General features: G+C 29.4%; 1 long non-coding RNA gene across 1 annotated transcript in view; it reads right to left on the reverse strand.

The window, feature by feature from the left end:
* Positions 1–16,405, reverse strand: part of LOC127729892 (uncharacterized) — a 73,716-nt gene that overhangs the window by 41,846 nt on the left and 15,465 nt on the right. Inside the window, exons 2-7 of the long non-coding RNA XR_007994883.1 lie at positions 16,140–16,375; positions 11,615–11,690; positions 9,913–10,148; positions 9,542–9,617; positions 8,003–8,075; positions 7,840–7,918 (exon numbers count right to left, since the gene is read on the reverse strand). This is a non-coding gene — a long non-coding RNA (uncharacterized LOC127729892). The remainder of the gene's footprint in view (positions 1–7,839; positions 7,919–8,002; positions 8,076–9,541; positions 9,618–9,912; positions 10,149–11,614; positions 11,691–16,139; positions 16,376–16,405) is intronic.

Raw genomic sequence — 16,405 nt, forward strand, 5'->3', positions numbered from 1 at the left:
TCCAATCATAGGTTTCTTCATACTGATTCAAAAAATATACGGTTTCTATAGACTTTTGCCTGAAATAAGGGAGATAATTGTCAACTTCTGGTTTAGAAAATGTAACTTCCGTTCTCATTCGATATCTTTATTCACACTAATTCTCAAAAATATATAGTTTGTATATACTTGTGCATGTAATAAGGGAGATAATATGCTATTTCCGGTCTATAAAATTTCACTTCTGGTCTCAAATGATAGGTTAATGTATGACCATTCAAAAAATATATGGTTTCTATATATTTTTACATAAAATAAGTGCAAAAATGACTACTTCCGGTTCACCCAAGGTCACTTCCGGTTGATATTTTCAAGGTCATATGTCACAACTTTTTCTAAAAGACCTTATTGCTTTAGCATGTACCAATCTGAAGTAATAATCAATTTACCTTAAAATTAAACATTTCAGGGGCAATAACTCCTATAACATGTCAATGGATTGTTTCAGACCAAATGTATCATATCTTCATCATAATAAAACAAACATTTTGCACTAGTTCTTTTATATGACGTTAAAAATATCAAAGAAAATGCAAAAACAAGCAAAAAACAAAATTGAGAACATGACCTTGACCTCATTTTCTAAGTTAGGCCCCAAGGACCTCAAATAAAAAGACTTTAGGTTTATACGGCTTACGGTTTATGAGTTACAAAAACATAACGACAAATATAATTGATAAAGGTAGATAACTCCTATCAAATTTCACTGGATCGCTTCAATCCAAATCAGCCAAAAATTTCAGAGGATGTAACGAACAAATATGAAAAAGAATTTTGTCGTTATCTTTTTTGGTTACGGAGGAGATACACTCACAAGTAAAAGTGTTTGGGGAGATAACTCTTACAATAAAAAAGTCTTCGCCTTAGAGAGATGTTTAAAAAGCGCAATAACTGTTCGATATCATATACAAAATAATATCTAAGGAACATCTTGCGAAACAATTTTATACCGCAAGAAAAGGGTTTGGTGAAGAAAAAAATAATAATAATCAGAACAAATACAATAGGTCTAAGTGGTGAGACCTAATTACAACACATTCATGTTAAAATTTACTTCACTAGATTATAAATTTGAACAAAAGAAATATGTAAACTAATTTGAAATAAAATTTTATTTAAGCTGTTGTTCCAGGGAAAACTGATATTTATTACCCAACACATACATAGTCTAAAGTACAATTGTAATGACTAAATACTTACATGTTAAACATCCTCATGTGCCATCTACCACGAAACCATCTTGAATGTGTGGGAGTGGAACATATCTGGGCTGTATCTTTTACAAAAGAAAAAAATTGAATTAACATCAGCTTTAGAGAATATTTAATGGCTGTTGAAAAAATTAAAAAATTAATGTGATTCATGTTTCATGTCAAATCTTAAATTATGGACAATTAATTTACAATTACTCTTTCATTCTTATTAAAATATACCACATTTGAAATTCGAATAAGATATTTTAGACCCATTTGTAATAAAATTTTAAGCTATTGTTTCAGTGAAAACAGATTTTTATTGACTTCCAAATATTAACATAGTTTTAAGTACAATTGTAATGACCAAATACTTACATGTTGACTCTTCATATCTGCCATGACTCCATCTTCTCTGTCTAGGAGTGCAACATATTTCGGCTGTTTCCAACAAAACCTATAACATAACATCAGCTTTTTTTTTGTTACCCAACACATATAAAAAGAGTTAAAAGTACAAATATAATGACCAAATACCTACATGATTCAAATCTCTGTGTGCTATATACCATGAAAGCCTCATTGTCTAGAAGTGGAACATATTTAGGCTGTTTCTGAAAAAAAAAAAAATCATCAATTAGTATCAGCTTCAAATAGAGACTAATGGCTGTTACAATCAATTATAAAATAAATGTCACTCGTATTTTATGTCAAATCCTAAATTGGACACAAGTATATTTACAATTAAAAACCAATTGTTCAAAGAAAGGGTTTTTTTTTCAACATTAGTTTTCTGAATAATTGATAAGAAGCTACTTCTGGTTTACTCAAAGCTACTATTGGCGTCCAATCATAGGTTTCTTCATACTGATTCAAAAAATATACGGTTTCTATAGACTTTTGCCTGAAATAAGGGAGATAATTGTCAACTTCTGGTTTAGAAAATGTAACTTCCGTTCTCATTCGATATCTTTATTCACACTAATTCTCAAAAATATATAGTTTGTATATACTTGTGCATGTAATAAGGGAGATAATATGCTATTTCCGGTCTATAAAATTTCACTTCTGGTCTCAAATGATAGGTTAATGTATGACCATTCAAAAAATATATGGTTTCTATATATTTTTACATAAAATAAGTGCAAAAATGACTACTTCCGGTTCACCCAAGGTCACTTCCGGTTGATATTTTCAAGGTCATATGTCACAACTTTTTCTAAAAGACCTTATTGCTTTAGCATGTACCAATCTGAAGTAATAATCAATTTACCTTAAAATTAAACATTTCAGGGGCAATAACTCCTATAACATGTCAATGGATTGTTTCAGACCAAATGTATCATATCTTCATCATAATAAAACAAACATTTTGCACTAGTTCTTTTATATGACGTTAAAAATATCAAAGAAAATGCAAAAACAAGCAAAAAACAAAATTGAGAACATGACCTTGACCTCATTTTCTAAGTTAGGCCCCAAGGACCTCAAATAAAAAGACTTTAGGTTTATACGGCTTACGGTTTATGAGTTACAAAAACATAACGACAAATATAATTGATAAAGGTAGATAACTCCTATCAAATTTCACTGGATCGCTTCAATCCAAATCAGCCAAAAATTTCAGAGGATGTAACGAACAAATATGAAAAAGAATTTTGTCGTTATCTTTTTTGGTTACGGAGGAGATACACTCACAAGTAAAAGTGTTTGGGGAGATAACTCTTACAATAAAAAAGTCTTTGCCTTAGAGAGATGTTTAAAAAGCGCAATAACTGTTCGATATCATATACAAAATAATATCTAAGGAACATCTTGCGAAACAATTTTATACCGCAAGAAAAGGGTTTGGTGAAGAAAAAAAAAATAATAATCAGAACAAATACAATAGGTCTAAGTGGTGAGACCTAATTACAACACATTCATGTTAAAATTTACTTCACTAGATTATAAATTTGAACAAAAGAAATATGTAAACTAATTTGAAATAAAATTTTATTTAAGCTGTTGTTCCAGGGAAAACTGATATTTATTACCCAACACATACATAGTCTAAAGTACAATTGTAATGACTAAATACTTACATGTCAAACATCCTCATGTGCCATCTACCACGAAACCATCTTGAATGTGTGGGAGTGGAACATATCTGGGCTGTATCTTTTACAAAAGAAAAAAATTGAATTAACATCAGCTTTAGAGAATATTTAATGACTGTTGAAAAAATTAAAAAATTAATGTGATTCATGTTTCATGTCAAATCTTAAATTATGGACAATTAATTTACAATTACTCTTTCATTCTTATTAAAATATACCACATTTGAAATTCGAATAAGATATTTTAGACCAATTTGTAATAAAATTTTAAGCTATTGTTTCAGTGAAAACAGATTTTTATTGACTTCCAAATATTAACATAGTTTTAAGTACAATTGTAATGACCAAATACTTACATGTTGACTCTTCATATCTGCCATGACTCCATCTTCTCTGTCTAGGAGTGCAACATATTTCGGCTGTTTCCAACAAAACCTATAACATAACATCAGCTTTTTTTTTGTTACCCAACACATATAAAAAGAGTTAAAAGTACAAATATAATGACCAAATACCTACATGATTCAAATCTCTGTGTGCTATATACCATGAAAGCCTCATTGTCTAGAAGTGTAACATATTTAGGCTGTTTCTGAAAAAAAAAAAAATCATCAATTAGTACCAGCTTCAAATAGAGACTAATGGCTGTTACAATCAATTATAAAATAAATGTCACTCGTATTTTATGTCAAATCCTAAATTGGACACAAGTATATTTACAATTAAAAACCAATTGTTCAAAGAAAGGGTTTTTTTTTTCAACATTAGTTTTCTGAATAATTGATAAGAAGCTACTTCTGGTTTACTCAAAGCTACTATTGGCGTCCAATCATAGGTTTCTTCATACTGATTCAAAAAATATACGGTTTCTATAGACTTTTGCCTGAAATAAGGGAGATAATTGTCAACTTCTGGTTTAGAAAATGTAACTTCCGTTCTCATTCGATATCTTTATTCACACTAATTCTCAAAAATATATAGTTTGTATATACTTGTGCATGTAATAAGGGAGATAATATGCTATTTCCGGTCTATAAAATTTCACTTCTGGTCTCAAATGATAGGTTAATGTATGACCATTCAAAAAATATATGGTTTCTATATATTTTTACATAAAATAAGTGCAAAAATGACTACTTCCGGTTCACCCAAGGTCACTTCCGGTTGATATTTTCAAGGTCATATGTCACAACTTTTTCTAAAAGACCTTATTGCTTTAGCATGTACCAATCTGAAGTAATAATCAATTTACCTTAAAATTAAACATTTCAGGGGCAATAACTCCTATAACATGTCAATGGATTGTTTCAGACCAAATGTATCATATCTTCATCATAATAAAACAAACATTTTGCACTAGTTCTTTTATATGACGTTAAAAATATCAAAGAAAATGCAAAAACAAGCAAAAAACAAAATTGAGAACATGACCTTGACCTCATTTTCTAAGTTAGGCCCCAAGGACCTCAAATAAAAAGACTTTAGGTTTATACGGCTTACGGTTTATGAGTTACAAAAACATAACGACAAATATAATTGATAAAGGTAGATAACTCCTATCAAATTTCACTGGATCGCTTCAATCCAAATCAGCCAAAAATTTCAGAGGATGTAACGAACAAATATGAAAAAGAATTTTGTCGTTATCTTTTTTGGTTACGGAGGAGATACACTCACAAGTAAAAGTGTTTGGGGAGATAACTCTTACAATAAAAAAGTCTTTGCCTTAGAGAGATGTTTAAAAAGCGCAATAACTGTTCGATATCATATACAAAATAATATCTAAGGAACATCTTGCGAAACAATTTTATACCGCAAGAAAAGGGTTTGGTAAAGAAAAAAAAAATAATAATCAGAACAAATACAATAGGTCTAAGTGGTGAGACCTAATTACAACACATTCATGTTAAAATTTACTTCACTAGATTATAAATTTGAACAAAAGAAATATGTAAACTAATTTGAAATAAAATTTTATTTAAGCTGTTGTTCCAGGGAAAACTGATATTTATTACCCAACACATACATAGTCTAAAGTACAATTGTAATGACTAAATACTTACATGTCAAACATCCTCATGTGCCATCTACCACGAAACCATCTTGAATGTGTGGGAGTGGAACATATCTGGGCTGTATCTTTTACAAAAGAAAAAAATTGAATTAACATCAGCTTTAGAGAATATTTAATGGCTGTTGAAAAAATTAAAAAAATAATGTGATTCATGTTTCATGTCAAATCTTAAATTATGGACAATTAATTTACAATTACTCTTTCATTCTTATTAAAATATACCACATTTGAAATTCGAATAAGATATTTTAGACCAATTTGTAATAAAATTTTAAGCTATTGTTTCAGTGAAAACAGATTTTTATTGACTTCCAAATATTAACATAGTTTTAAGTACAATTGTAATGACCAAATACTTACATGTTGACTCTTCATATCTGCCATGACTCCATCTTCTCTGTCTAGGAGTGCAACATATTTCGGCTGTTTCCAACAAAACCTATAACATAACATCAGCTTTTTTTTTGTTACCCAACACATATAAAAAGAGTTAAAAGTACAAATATAATGACCAAATACCTACATGATTCAAATCTGTGTGCTATATACCATGAAAGCCTCATTGTCTAGAAGTGTAACATATTTAGGCTGTTTCTGAAAAAAAAAAATCATCAATTAGTATCAGCTTCAAATAGAGACTAATGGCTGTTACAATCAATTATAAAATAAATGTCACTCGTATTTTATGTCAAATCCTAAATTGGACACAAGTATATTTACAATTAAAAACCAATTGTTCAAAGAAAGGTTTTTTTTTTCAACATTAGTTTTCTGAATAATTGATAAGAAGCTATTTCTGGTTTACTCAAAGCTACTATTGGCGTCCAATCATAGGTTTCTTCATACTGATTCAAAAAATATACGGTTTCTATAGACTTTTGCCTGAAATAAGGGAGATAATTGTCAACTTCTGGTTTAGAAAATGTAACTTCCGTTCTCATTCAATATCTTTATTCACACTAATTCTCAAAAATATATAGTTTGTATATACTTGTGCATGTAATAAGGGAGATAATATGCTATTTCCGGTCTATAAAATTTCACTTCTGGTCTCAAATGATAGGTTAATGTATGACCATTCAAAAAATATATGGTTTCTATATATTTTTACATAAAATAAGTGCAAAAATGACTACTTCCGGTTCACCCAAGGTCACTTCCGGTTGATATTTTCAAGGTCATATGTCACAACTTTTTCTAAAAGACCTTATTGCTTTAGCATGTACCAATCTGAAGTAATAATCAATTTACCTTAAAATTAAACATTTCAGGGGCAATAACTCCTATAACATGTCAATGGATTGTTTCAGACCAAATGTATCATATCTTCATCATAATAAAACAAACATTTTGCACTAGTTCTTTTATATGACGTTAAAAATATCAAAGAAAATGCAAAAAGAAGCAAAAAACAAAATTGAGAACATGACCTTGACCTCATTTTCTAAGTTAGGCCCCAAGGACCTCAAATAAAAAGACTTTAGGTTTATACGGCTTACGGTTTATGAGTTACAAAAACATAACGACAAATATAATTGATAAAGGTAGATAACTCCTATCAAATTTCACTGGATAGCTTCAATCCAAATCAGCCAAAAATTTCAGAGGATGTAACGAACAAATATGAAAAAGAATTTTGTCGTTATCTTTTTTGGTTACGGAGGAGATACACTCACAAGTAAAAGTGTTTGGGGAGATAACTCTTACAATAAAAAAGTCTTCACCTTAGAGAGATGTTTAAAAAGCGCAATAACTGTTCGATATCATATACAAAATAATATCTAAGCAACATCTTGCGAAACAATTTTATACTGCAAGAAAAGGGTTTGGTGAAGAAAAAAAAAAAATAATCAGAACAAATACAATAGGTCTAAGTGGTGAGACCTAATTACAACACATTCATGTTAAAATTTACTTCAATAGATTATAAATTTGAACAAAAGAAATATGTAAACTAATTTGAAATAAAATTTTATTTAAGCTGTTGTTCCAGGGAAAACTGATATTTATTACCCAACACATACATAGTCTAAAGTACAATTGTAATGACTAAATACTTACATGTTAAACATCCTCATGTGCCATCTACCACGAAACCATCTTGAATGTGTGGGAGTGGAACATATCTGGGCTGTATCTTTTACAAAAGAAAAAAATTGAATTAACATCAGCTTTAGAGAATATTTAATGGCTGTTGAAAAAATTAAAAAATTAATGTGATTCATGTTTCATGTCAAATCTTTAATTATGGACAATTAATTTACAATTACTCTTTCATTCTTATTAAAATATACCACATTTGAAATTCGAATAAGATATTTTAGACCCATTTGTAATAAAATTTTAAGCTATTGTTTCAGTGAAAACAGATTTTTATTGACTTCCAAATATTAAAACATAGTTTTAAGTACAATTGTAATGACCAAATACTTACATGTTGACTCTTCATATCTGCCATGAATCCATCTTCTCTGTCTAGGAGTGCAACATATTTCGGCTGTTTCCAACAAAACCTATAACATAACATCAGCTTTTTTTTTGTTACCCAACACATATAAAAAGAGTTAAAAGTACAAATATAATGACCAAATACCTACATGATTCAAATCTCTGTGTGCTATATACCATGAAAGCCTCATTGTCTAGAAGTGTAACATATTTAGGCTGTTTCTGAAAAAAAAAAAATCATCAATTAGTATCAGCTTCAAATAGAGACTAATGGCTGTTACAATCAATTATAAAATAAATGTCACTCGTATTTTATGTCAAATCCTAAATTGGACACAAGTATATTTACAATTAAAAACCAATTGTTCAAAGAAAGGGTTTTTTTTTCACCATTAGTTTTCTGAATAATTGATAAGAAGCTACTTCTGGTTTACTCAAAGCTACTATTGGCGTCCAATCATAGGTTTCTTCATACTGATTCAAAAAATATACGGTTTCTATAGACTTTTGCCTGAAATAAGGGAGATAATTGTCAACTTCTGGTTTAGAAAATGTAACTTCCGTTCTCATTCGATATCTTTATTCACACTAATTCTCAAAATATATAGTTTGTATATACTTGTGCATGTAATAAGGGAGATAATATGCTATTTCCGGTCTATAAAATGTCACTTCTGGTCTCAAATGATAGGTTAATGTATGACCATTCAAAAAATATATGGTTTCTATATATTTTTACATAAAATAAGTGCAAAAATGACTACTTCCGGTTCACCCAAGGTCACTTCCGGTTGATATTTTTCAAGGTCATGTCACAACTTTTTCTAAAAGACCTTATTGCTTTAGCATGTACCAATCTGAAGTAATAATCAATTTACCTTAAAATTAAACATTTCAGGGGCAATAACTCCTATAACATGTCAATGGATTGTTTCAGACCAAATGTATCATATCTTCATCATAATAAAACAAACATTTTGCACTAGTTCTTTTATATGACGTTAAAAATATCAAAGAAAATGCAAAAACAAGCAAAAAACAAAATTGAGAACATGACCTTGACCTCATTTTCTAAGTTAGGCCCCAAGGACCTCAAATAAAAAGACTTTAGGTTTATACGGCTTACGGTTTATGAGTTACAAAAACATAACGACAAATATAATTGATAAAGGTAGATAACTCCTATCAAATTTCACTGGATCGCTTCAATCCAAATCAGCCAAAAATTTCAGAGGATGTAACGAACAAATATGAAAAAGAATTTTGTCGTTATCTTTTTTGGTTACGGAGGAGATACACTCACAAGTAAAAGTGTTTGGGGAGATAACTCTTACAATAAAAAAGTCTTCACCTTAGAGAGATGTTTAAAAAGCGCAATAACTGTTCGATATCATATACAAAATAATATCTAAGCAACATCTTGCGAAACAATTTTATACCGCAAGAAAAGGGTTTGGTGAAGAAAAAAAAAAAATAATCAGAACAAATACAATAGGTCTAAGTGGTGAGACCTAATTACAACACATTCATGTTAAAATTTACTTCACTAGATTATAAATTTGAACAAAAGAAATATGTAAACTAATTTGAAATAAAATTTTATTTAAGCCGTTGTTCCAGGGAAAACTGATATTTATTACCCAACACATACATAGTCTAAAGTACAATTGTAATGACTAAATACTTACATGTTAAACATCCTCATGTGCCATCTACCACGAAACCATCTTGAATGTGTGGGAGTGGAACATATCTGGGCTGTATCTTTTACAAAAGAAAAAAATTGAATTAACATCAGCTTTAGAGAATATTTAATGGCTGTTGAAAAAATTAAAAAATTAATGTGATTCATGTTTCATGTCAAATCTTAAATTATGGACAATTAATTTACAATTACTCTTTCATTCTTATTAAAATATACCACATTTGAAATTCGAATAAGATATTTTAGACCCATTTGTAATAAAATTTTAAGCTATTGTTTCAGTGAAAACAGATTTTTATTGACTTCCAAATATTAACATAGTTTTAAGTACAATTGTAATGACCAAATACTTACATGTTGACTCTTCATATCTGCCATGACTCCATCTTCTCTGTCTAGGAGTGCAACATATTTCGGCTGTTTCCAACAAAACCTATAACATAACATCAGCTTTTTTTTTGTTACCCAACACATATAAAAAGAGTTAAAAGTACAAATATAATGACCAAATACCTACATGATTCAAATCTCTGTGTGCTATATACCATGAAAGCCTCATTGTCTAGAAGTGTAACATATTTAGGCTGTTTCTGAAAAAAAAAAAATCATCAATTAGTATCAGCTTCAAATAGAGACTAATGGCTGTTACAATCAATTATAAAATAAATGTCACTCGTATTTTATGTCAAATCCTAAATTGGACACAAGTATATTTACAATTAAAAACCAATTGTTCAAAGAAAGGGTTTTTTTTTCACCATTAGTTTTCTGAATAATTGATAAGAAGCTACTTCTGGTTTACTCAAAGCTACTATTGGCGTCCAATCATAGGTTTCTTCATACTGATTCAAAAAATATACGGTTTCTATAGACTTTTGCCTGAAATAAGGGAGATAATTGTCAACTTCTGGTTTAGAAAATGTAACTTCCGTTCTCATTCGATATCTTTATTCACACTAATTCTCAAAATATATAGTTTGTATATACTTGTGCATGTAATAAGGGAGATAATATGCTATTTCCGGTCTATAAAATGTCACTTCTGGTCTCAAATGATAGGTTAATGTATGACCATTCAAAAAATATATGGTTTCTATATATTTTTACATAAAATAAGTGCAAAAATGACTACTTCCGGTTCACCCAAGGTCACTTCCGGTTGATATTTTTCAAGGTCATGTCACAACTTTTTCTAAAAGACCTTATTGCTTTAGCATGTACCAATCTGAAGTAATAATCAATTTACCTTAAAATTAAACATTTCAGGGGCAATAACTCCTATAACATGTCAATGGATTGTTTCAGACCAAATGTATCATATCTTCATCATAATAAAACAAACATTTTGCACTAGTTCTTTTATATGACGTTAAAAATATCAAAGAAAATGCAAAAACAAGCAAAAAACAAAATTGAGAACATGACCTTGACCTCATTTTCTAAGTTAGGCCCCAAGGACCTCAAATAAAAAGACTTTAGGTTTATACGGCTTACGGTTTATGAGTTACAAAAACATAACGACAAATATAATTGATAAAGGTAGATAACTCCTATCAAATTTCACTGGATCGCTTCAATCCAAATCAGCCAAAAATTTCAGAGGATGTAACGAACAAATATGAAAAAGAATTTTGTCGTTATCTTTTTTGGTTACGGAGGAGATACACTCACAAGTAAAAGTGTTTGGGGAGATAACTCTTACAATAAAAAAGTCTTCACCTTAGAGAGATGTTTAAAAAGCGCAATAACTGTTCGATATCATATACAAAATAATATCTAAGCAACATCTTGCGAAACAATTTTATACCGCAAGAAAAGGGTTTGGTGAAGAAAAAAAAAAAATAATCAGAACAAATACAATAGGTCTAAGTGGTGAGACCTAATTACAACACATTCATGTTAAAATTTACTTCACTAGATTATAAATTTGAACAAAAGAAATATGTAAACTAATTTGAAATAAAATTTTATTTAAGCTGTTGTTCCAGGGAAAACTGATATTTATTACCCAACACATACATAGTCTAAAGTACAATTGTAATGACTAAATACTTACATGTTAAACATCCTCATGTGCCATCTACCACGAAACCATCTTGAATGTGTGGGAGTGGAACATATCTGGGCTGTATCTTTTACAAAAGAAAAAAATTGAATTAACATCAGCTTTAGAGAATATTTAATGGCTGTTGAAAAAATTAAAAAATTAATGTGATTCATGTTTCATGTCAAATCTTAAATTATGGACAATTAATTTACAATTACTCTTTCATTCTTATTAAAATATACCACATTTGAAATTCGAATAAGATATTTTAGACCCATTTGTAATAAAATTTTAAGCTATTGTTTCAGTGAAAACAGATTTTTATTGACTTCCAAATATTAACATAGTTTTAAGTACAATTGTAATGACCAAATACTTACATGTTGACTCTTCATATCTGCCATGAATCCATCTTCTCTGTCTAGGAGTGCAACATATTTCGGCTGTTTCCAACAAAACCTATAACATAACATCAGCTTTTTTTTTGTTACCCAACACATATAAAAAGAGTTAAAAGTACAAATATAATGACCAAATACCTACATGATTCAAATCTCTGTGTGCTATATACCATGAAAGCCTCATTGTCTAGAAGTGTAACATATTTAGGCTGTTTCTGAAAAAAAAAAATCATCAATTAGTATCAGCTTCAAATAGAGACTAATGGCTGTTACAATCAATTATAAAATAAATGTCACTCGTATTTTATGTCAAATCCTAAATTGGACACAAGTATATTTACAATTAAAAACCAATTGTTCAAAGAAAGCGGTTTTTTTTCACCATTAGTTTTCTGAATAATTGATAAGAAGCTACTTCTGGTTTACTCAAAGCTACTATTGGCGTCCAATCATAGGTTTCTTCATACTGATTCAAAAAATATACAGTTTCTATAGACTTTTGCCTGAAATTGAAATAAGGGAGATAATTGTCAACTTCTGGTTTAGAAAATGTAACTTCCGTTCTCATTCGATATCTTTATTCACACTAATTCTCAAAATATATAGTTTGTATATACTTGTGCATGTAATAAGGGAGATAATATGCTATTTCCGGTCTATAAAATGTCACTTCTGGTCTCAAATGATAGGTTAATGTATGACCATTCAAAAAATATATGGTTTCTATATATTTTTACATAAAATAAGTGCAAAAATGACTACTTCCGGTTCACCCAAGGTCACTTCCGGTTGATATTTTTCAAGGTCATATGTCACAACTTTTTCTAAAAGACCTTATTGCTTTAGCATGTACCAATCTGAAGTAATAATCAATTTACCTTAAAATTAAACATTTCAGGGGCAATAACTCCTATAACATGTCAATGGATTGTTTCAGACCAAATGTATCTTATCTTCATCATAATAAAACAAACATTTTGCACTAGTTCTTTTATATGACGTTAAAAATATCAAAGAAAATGCAAAAAGAAGCAAAAAACAAAATTGAGAACATGACCTTGACCTCATTTTCTAAGTTAGGCCCCAAGGACCTCAAATAAAAAGACTTTAGGTTTATACGGCTTACGGTTTATGAGTTACAAAAACATAACGACAAATATAATTGATAAAGGTAGATAACTCCTATCAAATTTCACTGGATCGCTTCAATCCAAATCAGCCAAAAATTTCAGAGGATGTAACGAACAAATATGAAAAAGAATTTTGTCGTTATCTTTTTTGGTTACGGAGGAGATACACTCACAAGTAAAAGTGTTTGGGGAGATAACTCTTACAATAAAAAAGTCTTCACCTTAGAGAGATGTTTAAAAAGCGCAATAACTGTTCGATATCATATACAAAATAATATCTAAGCAACATCTTGCGAAACAATTTTATACCGCAAGAAAAGGGTTTGGTGAAGAAAAAAAAAAAATAATCAGAACAAATACAATAGGTCTAAGTGGTGAGACCTAATTACAACACATTCATGTTAAAATTTACTTCACTAGATTATAAATTTGAACAAAAGAAATATGTAAACTAATTTGAAATAAAATTTTATTTAAGCTGTTGTTCCAGGGAAAACTGATATTTATTACCCAACACATACATAGTCTAAAGTACAATTGTAATGACTAAATACTTACATGTTAAACATCCTCATGTGCCATCTACCACGAAACCATCTTGAATGTGTGGGAGTGGAACATATCTGGGCTGTATCTTTTACAAAAGAAAAAAATTGAATTAACATCAGCTTTAGAGAATATTTAATGGCTGTTGAAAAAATTAAAAAAATTAATGTGATTCATGTTTCATGTCAAATCTTAAATTATGGACAATTAATTTACAATTACTCTTTCATTCTTATTAAAATATACCACATTTGAAATTCGAATAAGATATTTTAGACCCATTTGTAATAAAATTTTAAGCTATTGTTTCAGTGAAAACAGATTTTTATTGACTTCCAAATATTAACATAGTTTTAAGTACAATTGTAATGACCAAATACTTACATGTTGACTCTTCATATCTGCCATGAATCCATCTTCTCTGTCTAGGAGTGCAACATATTTCGGCTGTTTCCAACAAAACCTATAACATAACATCAGTTTTTTTTTTGTTACCCAACACATATAAAAAGAGTTAAAAGTACAAATATAATGACCAAATACCTACATGATTCAAATCTCTGTGTGCTATATACCATGAAAGCCTCATTGTCTAGAAGTGTAACATATTTAGGCTGTTTCTGAAAAAAAAAAAATCATCAATTAGTATCAGCTTCAAATAGAGACTAATGGCTGTTACAATCAATTATAAAATAAATGTCACTCGTATTTTATGTCAAATCCTAAATTGGACACAAGTATATTTACAATTAAAAACCAATTGTTCAAAGAAAGGGTTTTTTTTTCACCATTAGTTTTCTGAATAATTGATAAGAAGCTACTTCTGGTTTACTCAAAGCTACTATTGGCGTCCAATCATAGGTTTCTTCATACTGATTCAAAAAATATACGGTTTCTATAGACTTTTGCCTGAAATAAGGGAGATAATTGTCAACTTCTGGTTTAGAAAATGTAACTTCCGTTCTCATTCGATATCTTTATTCACACTAATTCTCAAAATATATAGTTTGTATATACTTGTGCATGTAATAAGGGAGATAATATGCTATTTCCGGTCTATAAAATGTCACTTCTGGTCTCAAATGATAGGTTAATGTATGACCATTCAAAAAATATATGGTTTCTATATATTTTTACATAAAATAAGTGCAAAAATGACTACTTCCGGTTCACCCAAGGTCACTTCCGGTTGATATTTTTCAAGGTCATGTCACAACTTTTTCTAAAAGACCTTATTGCTTTAGCATGTACCAATCTGAAGTAATAATCAATTTACCTTAAAATTAAACATTTCAGGGGCAATAACTCCTATAACATGTCAATGGATTGTTTCAGACCAAATGTATCATATCTTCATCATAATAAAACAAACATTTTGCACTAGTTCTTTTATATGACGTTAAAAATATCAAAGAAAATGCAAAAACAAGCAAAAAACAAAATTGAGAACATGACCTTGACCTCATTTTCTAAGTTAGGCCCCAAGGACCTCAAATAAAAAGACTTTAGGTTTATACGGCTTACGGTTTACGAGTTACAAAAACATAACGACAAATATAATTGATAAAGGTAGATAACTCCTATCAAATTTCACTGGATCGCTTCAATCCAAATCAGCCAAAAATTTCAGAGGATGTAACGAACAAATATGAAAAAGAATTTTGTCGTTATCTTTTTTGGTTACGGAGGAGATACACTCACAAGTAAAAGTGTTTGGGGAGATAACTCTTACAATAAAAAAGTCTTCGCCTTAGAGAGATGTTTAAAAAGCGCAATAACTGTTCGATATCATATACAAAATAATATCTAAGCAACATCTTGCGAAACAATTTTATACCGCAAGAAAAGGGTTTGGTGATGAAAACAAAAATAATAATCAGAACAAATACAATAGGTCTAAGTGGTGAGACCTAATTACAACGCATTCATGTTAAAATTTACTTCACTAGATTATAAATTTGAACAAAAGAAATATGTAAACTAATTTGAAATAAAATTTTATTTAAGCTGTTGTTCCAGGGAAAATTGATATTTATTACCCAACACATACATAGTCTAAAGTACAATTGTAATGACTAAATCCTTACATGTCAAACATCCTCATGTGCCATCTACCACCAAACCATCTTGAATGTGTGGGAGTGGAACATATCTGGGCTGTATCTTTTACAAAAGAAAAAAATTAAATTAACATCAGCTTTAGAGAATATTTAATGGCTGTTGAAAAAATAAAAAATTAATGTGATTCATGTTTCATGTCAAATCTTAAATTTTGGACAATTAATTTACAATTACTCTTTCATTCTTATTAAAATATACCACATTTGAAATTCGAATAAGATATTTTAGACCCATTTGTAATAAAATTTTAAGCTATTGTTTCAGTGAAAACAGATTTTTATTGACTTCCAAATATTAACATAGTTTTAAGTACAATTGTAATGACCAAATACTTACATGTTGACTCTTCATATCTGCCATGACTCCATCTTCTCTGTCTAGGAGTGCAACATATTTCGGCTGTTTCCAACAAAACCTATAACATAACATCAGCTTTTTTTTTGTTACCCAACACATATAAAAAGAGTTAAAAGTACAAATATAATGACCAAATACCTACATGATTCAAATCTCTGTGTGCTATATACCATGAAAGCCTCATTGTCTAGAAGTGTAACATATTTAGGCTGTTTCTGAAAAAAAAACAAATCATCAATTAGTAT

Source organism: Mytilus californianus, unplaced genomic scaffold (genome assembly GCF_021869535.1).
Source record: "Mytilus californianus isolate M0D057914Y unplaced genomic scaffold, xbMytCali1.0.p SCAF_2, whole genome shotgun sequence".
In the NCBI taxonomy this organism is placed as follows: domain Eukaryota; kingdom Metazoa; phylum Mollusca; class Bivalvia; order Mytilida; family Mytilidae; genus Mytilus; species Mytilus californianus.